Raw genomic sequence first — 18,712 nt, 5'->3', positions numbered from 1 at the left:
ATTTCCCATCCGCTGGCCTGAGACCCACCAAAAAGCCCCACTGAACCCTCTAGCGGTTCAAGAGCGCCATCTGGTGGCCGATCGGCGCAATCGCCAAACAGGAAGTTACTTGGACGATGTGCTGTTTACCCATATTACTTCCGGGCACTCGGTATATGTCCCGGCACTCTAGCTCGTCACAATACATAGCGATCCGTTGCCAATAACTCGATAAACAACATGATTTGGACGTATATACCATTATACAACCTGGAAATGGACCGGGTATTCCAACATCCCATAATAGGAAAATGTATACTCCACGCTCATCGCCCAACGGCGCGAGGAAGATACGGTAAGAATAGAACCATGTCCAGTTGGAATCTTTTATATCGCGCCGATTGCCATCAGCTATAGATCACGTTCTGGAGAAAGCTGCAGAAAGAGATGAAAACATACTTATACTTTAGACCATACTTTAGTATGAATATGTGAATGAAAAAGTTTAACGTTGCTACACAATGAACAATACATATAGGACTTTGAATGGGCCCTAATAATGGCAATCTAGCAATATAATCTAAAAAGTATTTTAGATTTATTTATTTAACAAATCGATTATTCATTTCAATATAGAATATTCATTGACAGCCCCTACAAGTACAATTAGTTACCGCACACTACATCACCCCTGAGTGGAAAATGGAAAGCCAAACTTTCCCCCACTGTACCGAACCGTGACCTCAAGACCAAGGTATGTACCGAACCGTGGTTTTTGTGTACCGTTACACCCCTAACAGAGACACAATCCAATTTCCATCTAGTTTCTATTTCTCTATCTACTGTAAATCTGTGTTTTGCGTAGAAAGAATGAAGCGGTCACAAATTGACCGACTACTAGTACCACACCCTCTGATAACAGAACTCTGTCATTGTGTGGTTCTTGGGTTTAAATATAGCCAGATGTGTCAGATGTTTGGAGGACCATGCAGCTACAGGACACCTGCCACTGGGTCTGAAACCGGCCTGTTGGCTAGTAGCTACTAGTGTCTCCCAGGGAATTTTTTTTTTTTTTTTTTAATCCAGTTTTGACTAAAACCACGGAGTGTGGGAGAAACCGCTTTCCCTGCTGTAAACAACGAGAGCTCAACTTCAATATGAGATTAGATTAGATTAGGAATGTATTCGTCATCATGCAACACAACAAGCACAGTACAACGAAAAGAAGTGGAAAAATAAACTGGAAAATAGACACAGTAGAGACAGTAGAGACACAGCCAGTAGAGACAGTAGTGACACAGACAGTAGAGACACAGCCAGTAGAGACACAGCCAGTAGAGACAGTAGAGACCGTAGTAGAGACACAGCCAGTAGAAACAGTAGAGACACAGACAGTAGAGACACAGCCAGTAGAGACAGAGCCAGTAGAGACACAGCCAGTAGAGACACAGCCAGTGGGGCTGACCTTCGATTAATTTTTTTTGGAATTCGAAGCTTCGGGCTGAGATTTGATTTTTTTTGTAATTTTTTTTTGTACTTTTTTTTTATGTTGTGGGACTTGTACAGAACTTTGTTCAACTTTGTCAGTGCTGTAAAGTTTAAACCTTTTTAAATCTTAGACAAACAAAACACTTTGCTTTCATGAAATATTGTAAGCCGTCATTTGAGGCTTTATAAAAGCAGCACAATGAACACAAATCTGTCAGTGCCGAGTCCGACCTCATCTTAAATAACAAACAGCATTGCTTGTTGTAGTTAACAAAGAGAGGCAGAGGGGCGGCTACGTGGCGTAGTGGGCAAGGCGCTCGCCACGAAATCTGGAGACGCCCAGCGCTCCACATTTGCTTTCAGTTTAGCTGGTCGTCCGTACTAATACACATTGGCCGTATTAGGGGGTGGGAAACTGATGGGTGGGGATCGGGCGTTGTGGACAGCGACTACTACAGGTCGGTTGGTGCGCCTGCGCAGTAGAATCAGGAAGTGTCGGGGGCAGCGTGAGCCTCCCACGCGTTACTCCTCGCCACTGAGAGATCGAGCTGCGCAGGTGAAAAGATGCGACTGCTGTTACCTCAAGTACCGGAGGGGACTTGTGCTATGTATGACTTAGTCCACATTGCAGCCGGCTTGTGGGAGGCAAGAAACAGCGTTCGTGACAGGGGAGGGTTGAATTGGATGATTACGAAATTGGGATGGGAGAAAATATAGAAAATGGGAGAAAAAGTGGATAAAAAAAAAAAAAAAAAAGAGAGGCAGAGTTGATTTTGCAAAAATAATCGAATTTTATTTTCATATTCGAATCCCATGCCCATCGAATGAAGCTTCGAAGTATTTAAGACAGCCCTACAGTAGACACAGACAGTAGAGACTAGAGATGTTCCGATACCATTTTTTCCTTTCCGATCCGATTCCGATACCTAAGCTTTGGGTATCGGCCGATACAGATACGATACCAGTGCATACATATATATATATATATATATATATATATATATATAAAATAAACATATAAATTCTACTTTTTTTTTTTTTTTTTTTACAGGTACTGTTTTATATAACTGCTTTTTAGTAATAACTAGAAAGTAATGGTATTTATTCAACAACAGGTGATTGTATAGATTAGTATTAGTATCATTAATCAATGAGTATGGGGCTGCGGCACTGCAGATATACCCTACTCCAATGATCCGCACGGACATTAGACGGTGTTGCACTCGCTACCCAGTCTGTAAGCTAGTAGCAGATAGAACGTTCATGTTGTGATTTTCGATGCAAAATAAATATTCAACATTCTCTTTTGAGACTCCGCCTCAGACTCTTATCCTTTGGCACTTGGAACTTGCTGTACTTTGCTTGCAGGTCTGCATCCATTATTGCTGGATTATGAATAGCACCAACTTTAGCCACGGTACCGGTATCAAGCTAAGCTAGCTGACCTAGCTCATATTCCCCGCATTGACATTTGATAACGTTAGTCAGCTAACGCTAGTCAGTAGCTACTTAACTTAAATACGATTCACCGTGGGTGCATTATTGTTGATAGACGGACAGTGTCAGGTCCTGGAGAAAGGACAGGCGATCATCTGATTTGATGTAACGGGCGGATGTTGTTCCAACTAGCTAGCTTTTCAGCTAATGCTATCATAACACCAGCAAGCAAAACACATCCCGTCCGAGCTCCCCGTCACACGCTCTGTCGGGGACAATGGAATTTAAGAAAGTGTATCTGCTGTTAAAATGACAAACAGCACCACACTTTAAAACACGTTCATTTTTTGGGGAGGCTACGTGGTGCAGTGGGCAAGGCGCTCACCACGAATACTGGAGACGCTGGGCTCGCCTGTTCGAGCCCAGCGCTCCACATTGCTTTCAGTTTAGCTGGTCGTCCGTACTAATAGTACACATTGGCAGTATTAGGGGGTGGGAAACTGATGGGTGGGGATCGGGCGTTGTGGACAGCGACTCCTACAGGTCGGTTGGTGCGCCTGCGCAGTAGAATCAGGAAGCGATGGGGGCGGCGCCCCTCCAAAGCGCAGACCCCTGACGCTGAAAGATCGCGCCGCGCAGGTGAAAAGATGCGACTGCTGTTACCTCGAGTATCGGAGGGGACTTGTGCTATGTATGACTTAGTCCACATTGCAGCCGGCTTGTGGGAGGCAAGAAACAGTGTTCGAGACAGGGGAGGGTTGAATTGGATGATACGAAATTGGGATGGGAGAAAAATAGAAAATGGGAGAAAAAGTGGATCAAAAAATTAAAAACACGTTCATTTTATAATCCTCACTCTCCGCAGGAGATAAATGACGTCATGGGATCGGAGACTAGAATTTACGTGTACTCGCCGATACCGATACCAGCATTTTAGGCAGTATCGGCGGCATTTCCGATACTGGTATCGGTATCGGAACAACTCTAGTAGAGACAGTAGACAGTAGACACAGCCAGTAGAGAGACAGCCAGTAGAGACAGAGCCAGTAGAGACACAGCCAGTAGAGAGAGAGCCAGTAGAGACAGTAGACACAGCCAGTAGAGAGACAGCCAGTAGAGACAGAGCCAGTAGAGACACAGCCAGTAGAGACACAGCCAGTAGAGAGAGAGCCAGTAGAGACAGTAGACACAGCCAGTAGAGACACAGCCAGTAGAGACAGAGCCAGTAGACACAGCCAGTAGACAGTAGACACAGACAGTAGAGACAGTAGACACAGCCAGTAGACAGCCAGTAGAGACAGTAGAGACAGACAGTAGAGACACAGCCAGTAGACACAGACAGTAGAGACACAGACAGTAGAGACACAGACAGTAGACATACAGACAGTAGAGACAGTAGAGACAGTAGACACAGCCAGTAGAGACACAGCCAGTAGAGACAGAGCCAGTAGAGACACAGCCAGTAGAGACACAGACAGTAGAGACAGAGCCAGTAGAGACACAGCCAGTACAGTAGAGACAGTAGAGACACAACCAGGAGAGACAGTAGAGACACAGCCAGTAGACAGTAGAGACACAACCAGGAGAGACAGTAGAGACACAGCCAGTAGACAGTAGACACAACCAGGAGACACAGATAGTAGAGACAGTAGAGACACAACCAGGAGAGACACAGATAGTAGAGACACAGCCAGTAGACATACAGACAGTAGAGACACAGCCAGTAGAGACACAGACAGTAGAGACACAGCCAGTAGACAGTAGACATACAGACAGTAGAGACACAGCCAGTAGAGACACAGACAGTAGAGACACAGCCAGTAGACATACAGACAGTAGAGACAGTAGAGACACAGCCAGTAGAGACACAGACAGTAGAGACACAGCCAGTAGAGACACAGCCAGTAGAGACAGTAGAGACACAGCCAGTAGAGACACAGCCAGTAGAGACAGTAGAGACACAGCCAGTAGAGACACAGACAGTAGAGAGAGTAGAGACACAGCCAGTAGAGACACAGCCAGTAGAGACAGTAGAGACACAGCCAGTAGAGACAGTAGAGACAGAGCCAGTAGAGACAGAGCCAGTAGAGACAGTAGAGACAGTAGAGACACAGCCAGTAGAGACAGAGCCAGTAGAGACAGTAGAGACACAGCCAGTAGAGACAGAGCCAGTAGAGACAGTAGAGACACAGCCAGTAGACAGTAGAGACAGTAGAGACACAGCCAGTAGAGACACAGAGTCCACTCTTTCACTCCTAACTGGTCTAGCTGGTCTTCGTGTCACACTGTGGTTTAATTGGCTCCAGGTGTTCTGCAGAACCTGCTCCCAGAAGGTATAAAAAGCAGTCTTTCCAGTTGGACAAGTTACTGATCTCTGTGCCACAACCTCCCCACCGTGCTGCTGTATCAGGGCAGCTCTGGCTGCAATTGTAGCTTACCACCACCGGTATGACTGTGTATGAACGAATAATGGACTCTGTGAAGCGCTCAGAGTCAGAGAAGAGCGCTATATAAATCCAATCCATTATTATTTTATTATTATCTACCTCCCCCCTGGACTCTACCTCCCCCCCCTGGACGTGTGTAGCCTTTTTACAACGCATCCGCGTTTCCTGCGCTCTGATTGGCCAGGTCATGTGACATGTGCGCCCAATAGCGTGTTTGCCCATTTCCGCGTCAAACAGCCTGCAAACTACCTGGCGTTCTATCGCCATGCTCTAAGACAAACTCTAACCTTAACCAACTTCGAAATTAGTGCCTAAGCTTAACCAGTGTAGAAACTTGCCGTCCCACGATTGGCGCTCATGTCACATGACCTGGCCAATCAGAGCACAGGTCATGTACCACACAGTAGCAGACCGTTATCACCACAGGCGTTATCAGCTGGCCTGTCGATACACACGCACGCACACGCACGCGCACACATACACACACGCGCACACATACACACGGCAGCATTCTTCCCGAGAGTGCGTTATCTTGGAGCGCTGAAGCGGCAGGAAGGTGACGTAGGACATATGAGCGATTTGTTCATTTTGAACTCATCTCTAGTTATAATCAGAGCTAATGATCCCAGGGGTTTGAACGAGTCAGTGGGAGAGAGAGGGCCTGTGTCTGCTGAGTACCAGCCGATCAATACTTGAAACCTGACACGAGGTTGATCTGGGCGCACGGGGGGGGGGGGGGGGGGGACGAAGTACACGAATGCTTTTTAAAAGAGAAAAAAAACAAGGAAGAAATGTTCTAATATATAATTGGAGTAAAGGTCATCCATTCAAAATGTGACTCGAGTTACTGGGTTCAAGTATTTGTTACTGAATGTTTTTGGTATCAAAAGTACACGTTCTGTGTGACGTTCTTGTATTGTGATCCTCAGTGCGTTGACCTTTCTTACGTTGACACTGATTATATCCTCTTTAAAGTTGGCAGGCTTGAAATATAGCAGAGTAAAACTATTAAATGGAAATACTCAAGTAAAATACAGTAGGCTACTTGAGTAAAAGCACTTAGTTAGTTTCTGTCCCCGTCTCACGTGTTTGAGAGCCACACGGAAACCAACCAGAATGGACCATCCCAAGCTCCGCCCACGCTTGGCCACTCGTGTCGGTCAAACGTCATTGGAAAGATGAAATAGAAGTGATCAAAATGACTATAAAGAATAATATATTCGTTCTGCTCGGGGGGGAATTCATCATCTCATCTGGAGAACCACAGTAAACGGTGCCGTCAATCTCCAGACCGGTGGAGTTTGTCGGTGGAGTTTTGGGAACCAACTAGACTTGTAATAATTCTCGTTTGTCGTGGAGTCTGCTCTGCCTCTCACACACACACCCGTGTTAGGTTCTGCAGAACCTCTTCAGAAGAGCAGAGAGAAGAGCGGACTCTCTTTTACACAGAGGAAGTGTGGATCAAGGACACCGGCAGACAAGCAGGGAACTTTATTAGTATTGCCTGAAAGGTCAGGAGAGGAGGAGGAGGAGGAGGGGGAGGAGGAGGAGGGGAAGGAGGAGGAGGAAGAGGAGGAGGAGGAGGAGGAGGAGGGGGGAGGACACAGAGTGATTTGTTTTAGGCTTTGTTTACCCAGGTTTGTCTCAGTAAAGATAGTCAAGAGAGACGCACAACGATGGTCACAGTTTGTGGCTCATCCACCAGGACACACCTATACCACCAGGACACACCTATACCACCAGGACACACCTATACCACCAGGACACACCTATACCACCAGGACACACCTATACCACCAGGACACACCTATACCACCAGGACACACCTATACCACCAGGACACACCTATACCACCAGGACACACCTATCCCACCAGGAGACACCTATACCACCAGGACCAGGAGACACCCATCACACCAGGAGACACCTATACCACCAGGACACACCTATACCACCAGGACACACCTATACCACCAGGACACACCTATACCACCAGGACACACCTATACCACCAGGACACACCTATACCACCAGGACACACCTATACCACCAGGACCAGGAGACACCCATCACACCAGGAGACACCTATACCACCAGGACACACCTATACCACCAGGACACACCTATACCACCAGGACACACCTATACCACCAGGACCAGGAGACACCTATCACAACAGGAGACACCTATCCCACCAGGACACACCTATACCACCAGGACACACCTATCCCACCAGGAGACACCTATCCCACCAGGACACACCTATCCCACCAGGACACACCTATACCACCAGGACACACCTATCCCACCAGGAGACACCTATCCCACCAGGAGACACCTATCCCACCAGGAGACACCTATCCCACCAGGAGACACCTATCCCACCAGGACACACCTATACCACCAGGACACACCTATACCACCAGGACACACCTATACCACCAGGACCAGGAGACACCTATCACACCAGGAGACACCTATCCCACCAGGACATACCTATCACACCAGGACACACAGTCTATACCACCAGGACACACCTATCACACCAGAACACACATATACCACCAGGACCAGGAGACACCTATCACACCAGGAGACACCTATCCCACCAGGAGACACCTATCCCATGTTTGTTTTTTTAGCCAGTGTCTGTTGCTCTTCTCTAACGTACCTCTTTGAGAGAGTAAATGAAAGACACATGGCTGTTGCCTCTAGCTAACGTAACTCTTTGAGAGTAAATGAAAGACAGGGCTGCTGTTGCCTCTAGCTAACGTACCTCTTTGAGAGAGTAAATGAAAGACACAGGGCTGTTGCCTCTAGCTAACGTACCTCTTTGAGAGTAAATGAAAGACACAGGCCTGTTGCCTCTAGCTAACGTACCTCTTTGAGAGAGTAAATGAAAGACACAGGCCTGTTGCCTCTAGCTAGCGTACCTCTTTGAGAGTAAATTAAAGACACATGGCTGTTGCCTCTAGCTAACGTACCTCTTTGAGAGAGTAAATGAAAGACACAGGCCTGTTGCCTCTAGCTAACGTACCTCTTTGAGAGTAAATGAAAGACACATGGCTGTTGCCTCTAGCTAACGTACCTCTTTGAGAGTAAATGAAAGACACAGGCCTGTTGCCTCTAGCTAACGTACCTCTTTGAGAGTAAATGAAAGACACAGGGCTGCTGTTGCCTCTAGCTAACGTACCTCTTTGAGAGTAAATGAAAGACAGGGCTGTTGCCTCTAGCTAACGTACCTCTTTGAGAGAGTAAATGAAAGACACATGGCTGTTGCCTCTAGCTAACGTACCTCTTTGAGAGAGTAAATGAAAGACACAGGGATGTTGCCTCTAGCTAATGTACCTCTTTGAGAGTAAATGAAAGACACAGGCCTGTTGCCTCTAGCTAACGTACCTCTTTGAGAGAGTAAATGAAAGACAGGGCTGCTGTTTCCTCTAGCTAACGTACCTCTTTGAGAGAGTAAATGAAAGACAGGGCTGCTGTTTCCTCTAGCTAACGTACCTCTTTGAGAGAGTAAATGAAAGACAGGGCTGCTGTTTCCTCTAGCTAACGTACCTCTTTGAGAGAGTAAATGAAAGACACAGGGATGTTGCCTCTAGCTAATGTACCTCTTTGAGAGTAAATGAAAGACACAGGCCTGTTGCCTCTAGCTAACGTACCTCTTTGAGAGAGTAAATGAAAGACAGGGCTGCTGTTGCCTCTAGCTAACGTACCTCTTTGAGAGAGTAAATGAAAGACAGGGCTGCTGTTTCCTCTAGCTAACGTACCTCTTTGAGAGAGTAAATGAAAGACAGGCCTGTTGCCTCTAGCTAACGTACCTCTTTGAGAATAAATGAAAGACACAGGGCTGTTGCCTCTAGCTAACGTACCTCTTTGAGAGAGTAAATGAAAGACACAGGCCTGTTGCCTCTAGCTAACGTACCTCTTTGAGAGTAAATGAAAGACACAGGGCTGTTGCCTCTAGCTAACGTACCTCTTTGAGAGTAAATGAAAGACACATGGCTGTTGCCTCTAGCTAACGTACCTCTTTGAGAGTAAATGAAAGACAGGGCTGTTGCCTCTAGCTAACGTACCTCTTTGAGAGTAAATGAAAGACAGGGCTGTTGCCTCTAGCTAACGTACCTCTTTGAGAGTAGAAAGACACATGGCTGTTGCCTCTAGCTAACGTACCTCTTTGAGAGTAGAAAGACACAGGGCTGTTGCCTCTAGCTAACGTACCTCTTTGAGAGTAGAAAGACACATGGCTGTTGCCTCTAGCTAACGTACCTCTTTGAGAGTAAATGAAAGACACAGGGCTGCTGTTGCCTCTAGCTAACGTACCTCTTTGAGAGTAAATGAAAGACACATGGCTGTTGCCTCTAGCTAACGTACCTCTTTGAGAGTAAATGAAAGACACATGGCTGTTGCCTCTAGCTAACGTACCTCTTTGAGAGTAAATGAAAGACACATGGCTGTTGCCTCTAGCTAACGTACCTCTTTGAGAGTAAATGAAAGACAGGGCTGTTTCCTCTAGCTAACGTACCTCTTTGAGAGTAAATGAAAGACAGGGCTGTTTCCTCTAGCTAACGTACCTCTTTGAGAGTAAATGAAAGACAGGGCTGTTGCCTCTAGCTAACGTACCTCTTTGAGGGTAAATGAAAGACACAGGGCTGTTGTTGCCTCTAGCTAACCATCTCTTGAGCCTATACAGATATGTTGAAAAACAACATGTCATAAGATGGCATGTCTTGAGATTTCAGACAATACATGCAGTGTTATTTCAAAGTCATTGATTTGTTTTTATCAAGAGAGTCGCCTACAACAGTCAGAACTTTAACTGGTCCCATAAATAAAAGCTAAGACAAAAAAAATATGTGTCTACGGGCGTTTCTCAAATTCAACTTCAGGAGAAATAATGATCTGTCGCGTGTCATCCCTTCTCTCCTCACCCCCTCGTCTTATACAGTATATTGTATAAAATATCATATCTATTTATTACTAAAGATTTGCACTACATCTCTAGCTCATTTTAGCATTTTGTACTTTAGTTTGTACTTGTAGTTGTATATTGGATATTGTATTCTTTGTATAGTGTTTGGTCTTTGTTCTTTTAACTTTTTACTGTATGAAGCACAATTTCAGGGGGGCGCATGCAGAACCAAGCATTTTACTGTAATAATGTACATGTGTGTGACAAATAAAACAAAACTTTGACGGGACTCAAACAGAGAGAGACAGACAGACAGACTAGCAACACTCTTTCCAAGCCTTTCTACGAGTCAACATTTGGCCTTGCTCACAGTTTCCGCTGGTGCGCCCGCGCGCGCCAGGGTCAACGCACGGTGCGCGCACAGCAACAAGATAAAACAACCGCGCGCACCGTGTCCCCGTGGCGTGCGGGCGAGAAAGACGAGCAGACGCGCTTCAGACTGTACTGTACTGTATACATACAACGTATGTTCAATAATAACACATCATGCCAACAATGTCTCTCTGCGGGAATTACGCACGTTGGCACGCGGATGCACGCTGTTCCATTGTCCTCGCACGCACGCATAATGCGCTCTTCACGGTAACAAGCAGCCTTTTCAGTATAGTTAGTTACACACAGCGCTATTTCGAGTATATATATATATGATTAAAGCACATGACGTGAGACAAACGATGTGTTACTTGGTACAGACCAACAATAACAAAAAACGGAGTGATTTTCCCCCCTCCCTCTGAATGCAAAAATATACCAGAATATTTTTTTTTTTTTATCTCAAACGTCAACGGTCATCGCGTTATTATAACAGCGCTGTATAGACGATGCGCAATATATTATTCTGAATACGCGTGGAAAAAGTGACCACCCTGCAATAAAAGTTATATTACGATTTTAAAAAAAAAATACTTGAAGAGAAAATAATCATAAACGACAGGCATCAATGAAAAAAGCCATTGTTTTGTTTGTCTAAACACCTAAAACACACTTACCTCCGACACGCAGTGAATCCGGTGGAACTGTGCTGAAAAGAGACAGAGAGCAGAACCAACACCCACCGTGACGCGCGCAACAGGTCGGGCTGGAGGGGGGCTGAGTTTAATAATCCATATGGAAGAAGTTACGGCGCCGGAGTAAAACCAAACAGACCTAGGACCAGTTTCACTACTTTTAAGAAATAGTTTAAAGTCAGGAAAGGGGGCGGAGAAGATGATCCGGGGTCAGATTTGAGCTCCGAAGAGGAGGAGGAATTTCTTTTTTTTTAACCTTTGTTTGTCGGGAACGAAAGCTGTGATTATTTGTTGTGAGGTGATTTCATCTTTTATCATACCATCATCATTGTATTCCTGTGTTTTATTGTTGTTATTTCTATTATTATTTAACTTTAATTAGTCTCACTTTAGTATTTAAGACAAATTATAATTGTTTTTGCTTGTTCTATTATTATTCATTATTCTATCATCCTCCATAGCAACACCCATATATATCACCGACATCCCCTTTGAACTGCCCACCTGAGGGGTTTTCTTATTGCTATAGGTTACATGGAGTAGTTCCGTATCTTCATTGGGGAAAGTCTGGGGATGTTGTGAAATTATGGATTTTATGGTGTTTTTTTTATTGTGGATCTATTGTGGTGTTACTTGTTAATCTGTGAAACCCCGTCGAGGCAACTTGTTGTTGTGATTTACATCTGACTTGACCTGACTTCTGTCTTCTTTCGTCGTCAGTTGTCCGAGGTGTTGGTGGTTAGCATAACAAAGATTAGCCCCACAGAGCGTTGTTCTCATGAACATGATAAGTCTCTAACTAATGATGACTGCACCTTCTCAGAGATAAGACGCAATGAAACTCTGAAACTGAGAACACTGTGCTGTAATAATTGAACACTGGAATATAATTAAAAACATCATTAGGCTATCCTACATCTCTTGAAAATACATGTTAATCACATAAACATCGTTTAGCACAGTCATATGTTTATTTAGAATTTGGATGTAGACCCAGTAACAACAGGATTGGCATTTTTACTTCACAAGTTGAAATGTTTTGACCACATTGATAGAGATGGGTTGTACAATCAGAGCCCAAGAGTTTCTCTACAACCCACTATTACTAAATACTAAAACATGCAATGGAAACTAGAATATTTCACGACAAAACAACAACCACAGCCAACGGTCAACATTCAGTAGGAAACAGAACATGGTGAGAATCCCATGGCTATGGATGGAGCGACACACTAAAGAGTATTTACACATCACCCACTGTGGAATAAAAACTGAAGACGAAGATGAAAAGATAAAAACAAAGATGTTGGTGTTTTTTTTAATGACTTGAACTTAAATGTTACAACGTCTGTTATGTTCTTCTGAGTTAGGTTCATTGTATAATATTATGGGGCCAGATGAAATCCATCCAGCGCCATTGTACAGTTTCAACAATACGTCATCGAAAATGAGAATTTCTTTCCTCAATTCCTGAATTTCTGAAGGTTCAGGTTTTTTATTCAACAGCAGCAATATACAGCTATAGATGTACGGCTCGCTAACCCTCGACACACTATCTATACAGGGGAACAAGTCCAGTACCGTTAGATCCACCTTGTGAATAACTGACTGCAATACAGAGGATTTCTTTATTTTCTTTTGATGAGCTATTCACCATCTTGGCGCTCCATCATGGCCCTGTGTACAACAGCTCAGTGGGTGAGCAAGGCACTAACACCACGGGGGTTGGGGATTCAATTCCCACTCGGGGGAACTCATACTAATAATGTATTAGCTATAAGGCACTTTGTTTAATTTAGTTATTTTGCAAGTGGCACGCCCACTTTTGAGTCTTAACAAGTTAAACTTATTTTTTTAAACCATGTAGTCAAATAATAAAACCTCTTCCCAGGTGTGTACTACACGTGTGATTGGATGAGCTAACGTCTCTGACCCCCCTCCCCTATGCCCCCCCCCCCTCCCAGACCACACCCATCACGTTGGCAGGAAACCGGTTTCTGTCAGACCCAGCCCCTCCATGCTCTCAGATTTCACTGCTATCATCCTCGGCTTTTCTACAGTGGAGAGAGAGAGAGAGAGAGAGAGAGAGAGAGAGAGAGAGAGAGAAGAGTGGGCGTCAATGTCAAAATTGTGCTCACACACAATCTCTTTGTCTCTCTCATACATACACACGTGCGCACGCTCACACACACACAATAGAGTCAGTATGTTAGAAAGAGAATATCTTACTTCTTCTGGGTGCATCTGGTATCTGTAAAGACAAACCAGGAAGTGTTACCATAGTTACTCGCACTTCAACACACAGCTCAGAGTAACCAGATTACATGCCTGAGCTAAGAGGGATCCCGATCCTGTCACGTGTGAGACTTATGACAAGGTGATCAATAAGAGGGATCCCGATCCTGTTCCGTATGAGACTTATGACAAGGTGATCAATAAGAGGGATCCCGATCCTGTTACGTGTGAGACTTATGACAAGGTGATCAATAAGAGGGATCCCGATCCTGTTACATGTGAGACTTATGACAAGGTGATCAATAAGAGGGATCCCGATCCTGTTCCGTATGAGACTTATGACAAGGTGATCAATAAGAGGGATCCCGATCCTCTTATTGATTAACAGATGGTTAAAGTGGCCCTTTAACCATCTGTAGTGTGATAGTAAAGGGTTAACCTTCTGTACTGTGGTAGTGAAAGGGTTAACCTTCTGTAGTGTGGTAGTAAAGGGTTAACCTTCTGTAGTGTGGTAGTGAAAGGGTTAACCTTCTGTCATGTGGTAGTGAAAGGTTAACCTTCTGTAGTGTGGTAGTGAAAGGTTAACCTTCTGTAGTGTGGTAGTTAAAGGGTTAACCTTCTGTAGTGTGGTAGTGAAAGGGTTAACCGTCTGTAGTGTGGTAGTGAAAGGGTTAACCTTCTGTCATGTGGTAGTGAAAGGTTAACCTTCTGTAGTGTGGTAGTGAAAGGTTAACCTTCTGTAGTGTGGTAGTTAAAGGGTTAACCTTCTGTAGTGTGGTAGTGAAAGGTTAACCGTCTGTAGTGTGGTAGTGAAAGGTTAACCGTCTGTAGTGTGACAGTGAAAGGTTAACCTTCTGTAGTGTGGTAGTAAAGGGTTAACCTTCTGTAGTGTGGTAGTGAAAGGGTTAACCTTCTGTTGTGTGGTAGTGAAAGGGTTAACCTTCTGTAGTGTGGTAGTGAAAGGGTTAACCTTCTGTAGTGTGGTAGTGAAAGGTTAACCTTCTGTAGTGTGGTAGTAAAGGGTTAACCTTCTGTAGTGTGGTAGTGAAAGGGTTAACCATCTGTAGTGTGGTAGTGAAAGGGTTAACCATCTGTAGTGTGATAGTAAAGGGTTAACAGTTTGGTAGTGTGGCAGTGAAAGGGTTAACCCTTGTGTTGTGTATACTTACAGAGCAGCACGCCGATTCCTCCAAAGACCAACAAGCTGGCGAAGATCAGACCGCCGATTCGTAGTCTCTCATAGTCTGGGGGGGGGGGGGGGGGGGTCAGAAACATCAGAGTAAGCTCTCCCAAATAATTGACTGATTCAATACCTTTTGCAATACTGTATTGATGCGCAAAATTCAATAGTCAATCAATGATCGAGGTACCTAGGAAAAAGTCCTTGCCAAAATAAAGTTACTGCAATAATATGCTAAATATCTTATTTTGATTTGAATAAAACTACCGTCAAGTCCCCAGAGATGGTACAGTGCTTAAAAGGAGCACTTCACCAAAAAACAATGGTGATTTATTTTGCACATAATCTCACACAACCATCCAAAAACTCTATAAACTCTTTTGCAATTATTTGATTGGGGAAGTGGTTGTAGCACTTTCATGGATCATTATTGGCAGTAAGTGGTGGTCCTGTTGGGCAGCGCATGGCACTAACTCAGTAACCACGCTACACCAGAGAGATGGACCGGACGCAGAAGCACCAGAAAGAGCGGACACTTTCCTTTCCGGCGCTCGTGTGAACAGATTGGACCGGTCGTACCAGTGAGAGTAGATGAGAGAGGAGTAACTGTACTTACTGTAATGGAATGCATCTGAAGTGACATAAGAGAGAGGGAGGGAGGGAGGGAGGGAGGGAGAGAGAGAGAAAAGAGAACAGCGAGAGTTACAGACAACCTTTTGTTGCTCCATATACACAGTGCTGATGACTGTCGAGTTCCAAGCTAATCGCTGATGAGGGTGGATTCATGCACACTATCACACGAGAAGCTAATCGCTGATGAGGGTGGATTCATGGCCACTATCACACGAGAAGCTAATCGCTGATGAGGGTGGATTCATGGCCACTATCACACGAGAAGCTAATTGCTGATGAGGGTGGATTCATGCACACTATCACACGAGAAGCTAATCGCTGATGAGGGTGGATTCATGCACACTATCACACGAGAAGCTAATCGCTGATGAGGGTGGGTTGATGGCCACTATCACACGAGAAGCTAATCGCTGATGAGGGTGGATTCATGCACACTATCACACGAGAAGCTAATCGCTGATGAGGGTGGATTGATGGCCACTATCACACGAGAAGCTAATCGCTGATGAGGGTGGATTCATGCACACTATCACATGAGAAGCGAATCGCTGAGGAGGGTGGATTGATGGCCACTATCACACGAGAAGCTAATCGCTGATGAGGGTGGATTCATGGCCACTATCACATGAGAAGCTAATCGCTGATGAGGGTGGATTCATGCCCACTATCACATGAGAAGCTAATCGCTGATGAGGGTGGATTCATGCCCACTATCACATGAGAAGCTAATCGCTGATGAGGGTGGATTGATGGCCACTATCACACGAGAAGCTAATCGCTGATGAGGGTGGATTGATGGCCACTATCACACGAGAAGCTAATCGCTGATGAGGGTGGATTCATGCACACTATCACATGAGAAGCTAATCGCTGATGAGGGTGGATTCATGCCCACTATCACATGAGAAGCTAATCGCTGATGAGGGTGGATTGATGGCCACTATCACACGAGAAGCTAATCGCTGATGAGGGTGGATTCATGCACACTATCACACGAGAAGCTAATCGCTGATGATGGTGGATTCATGCCCACTATCACACGAGAAGCTAATCGCTGATGAGGGTGGATTCATGCACACTATCACGCGAGAAGCTAATCGCTGATGAGGGTGGATTGATGGCCACTATCACACGAGAAGCTAATCGCTGATGAGGGTGGATTCATGCCCACTATCACACGAGAAGCTAATCGCTGATGACGGTGGATTCATGCCCACTATCACACGAGAAGCTAATCGCTGATGAGGGTGGATTCATGCACACTATCACGCGAGAAGCTAATCGCTGATGAGGGTGGATTGATGGCCACTATCACACGAGAAGCTAATCGCTGATGAGGGTGGATTCATGCCCACTATCACACGAGAAGCTAATCGCTATGGAAACACCACCATTGAGTTTAAGCTTCATTATGACATCTTTTAGCAAATGGCTACTCTTCAAAAAGAGTCCTGAACATTAAAACATACCAATACAAAAATATATAGACAAACAAGTAAATAAGGTAGGCCTACACATTACAAGTATACATACATGCATGCATACATACATACATACATACATACATACATACATACATACATACATACATACATACATACATACATACATACATACATACATACATTTACAGCAAATCAGTACAGTAAGCAAACAAACAACACAATAAGCATTTTGGATATGAAAGTTCAAACTATTATCAAACTATTCTTCTGATAATATAACACAGTCTCCCTTGATGAACCGGCCTTACGACCAACCTAATCTTATTAGACCTAGATTTAGACTTAGATCTAGACTTAGATTTAGATTAGAGCAAACATCTTACTTGCTTCAGCTTCCGAAAAGAAGGCAAAGAGGACTAGAAGAGAAAGAGAAATAAAGCATGTTATTAAAATATGAATATTATTTCAATTAAAATGAATAAAGTTGTTATTCTGGTATAGGCTGTGTGTCCTGCTAAAACCCCACATCTCAAAACATTTCCATTTATTTGACTGTATCTCCGACCCAGCCCTCTTTCCTTGATCCTCCAATCACAACTGTTGCTCTCCTAGTGTGTCAGAGGAGAGCAGTTGTGATTGGAGGGCGGGGTTTTAGATAATGGTCAATACCGATTCCACTCTTAATCTCATCAGTGGATACAGAGTAACAATACGATCACCTTTATTTTATTGAACAGTAGAGACTAACCGGCAAAAAAGATTATTCAGGTAAAATAAATACTTCACCAAAAGAGAGCTTTTTTGTTTTTTTGTTTGTTTCTGATTTCTCTGATTTTCTCCTCGTCCCAATTAGTCGTTGTGCCAATTTCCCCCCCTCCTGGCTGCTGTATGCATGTTCTCCTATGAGTCGGTACAAGGGCGTCCCGAGTTGATCGCACGTTTCCTCCGAGACGTGCGCCGACAGCCAGTGACGTCTTTTCACTTGGCAGCGAGGACTCTCATTGGTGAAGTGTAATGCGTGGGAGGGCACGCTATCTCCACCAAGTCCTGCCCCGCTTAGCAAGCGCCGAGACCTGACCTGTAGGCGTCGCTGTCCACAACGCCAGATTCCCACCCGCCAGCTTCCCCACCCCCTAATACTGCCAATTGTATTAGTGTGAACGGCCAGCCAAGCTGGTGGCAACGCCGAGAGCTGGGCTCGAACCCAGCATCTCCTGCGTTGGTGACGAGCACAATCTCCGCTATGCCACCTGACCGCCCCCAAAAGAGAGCTTTTTAAGAAAGCTGGTATCTGACATGTTACACGGGAGTCTTGATATCGTTCCATGACAGCGATACCTTGTCTTAGCCTGGCATTGGCACTACCAGTATATCAGTACCATTTCACCCATAATAACAGTTTACATCGCTTGAGTCGTTGTCAGCAGTTAAGGTCTCAGGAGGTATGGATGCAGGAAAACATGAAGTGGGACAAGCAAGTTGAGTAAATGACACCCAGAGCGAACTAGGACCTGGACCCTGAACACTGTCAGCTGCTGCTCATCCTGCTCCATGACAAGCTCCACGTTTGGCAACATGAGGATTTAGCAGGACGCCGATTAGATGAAATGATGCAATGATTAGTAATGTGTCTGTTCTTTACCTGCCAGCACAGCCAAGAGAGAGAAGTGTCCCATCTTCAACACAGGTGACTGAGAAGAGAGAGAGAGAGAGAGAGAGAGAGCGAGAGGGGGAGAGAGAGAGAGAGAGAGAGAGAGAGAGAGAGAGAGAGAGAGAGAGAGAGAGAGGGGGGGGGGTGGGAAGGGAGATAAACAGATTTAATTTGAGATTCAGCAAGTGAACGACCCTACAAATGTTATCGTTCCTGACTTTGCAGATCAGGTGAG

General features: G+C 44.9%; 1 protein-coding gene across 1 annotated transcript in view; it reads right to left on the bottom strand.

The window, feature by feature from the left end:
* LOC311246731 (phospholemman-like) overlaps positions 1–11,417 on the bottom strand; it is a 49,542-nt gene extending 38,125 nt beyond the window's left edge. Inside the window, exon 1 of the mRNA XM_084336953.1 lies at positions 11,316–11,417. The gene's annotated coding sequence lies outside the window, so the exon portion shown is untranslated. The remainder of the gene's footprint in view (positions 1–11,315) is intronic.
* Positions 11,418–18,712: the final 7,295 nt, after the last annotated feature.

The sequence above is a fragment of the Notolepis coatsorum genome, assembly GCF_963971535.1.
Source record: "Notolepis coatsorum genome assembly, chromosome: 19".
Lineage (NCBI taxonomy): Eukaryota > Metazoa > Chordata > Actinopteri > Aulopiformes > Paralepididae > Notolepis > Notolepis coatsorum.
This window is presented reverse-complemented; position numbering and strand designations above follow the sequence as displayed.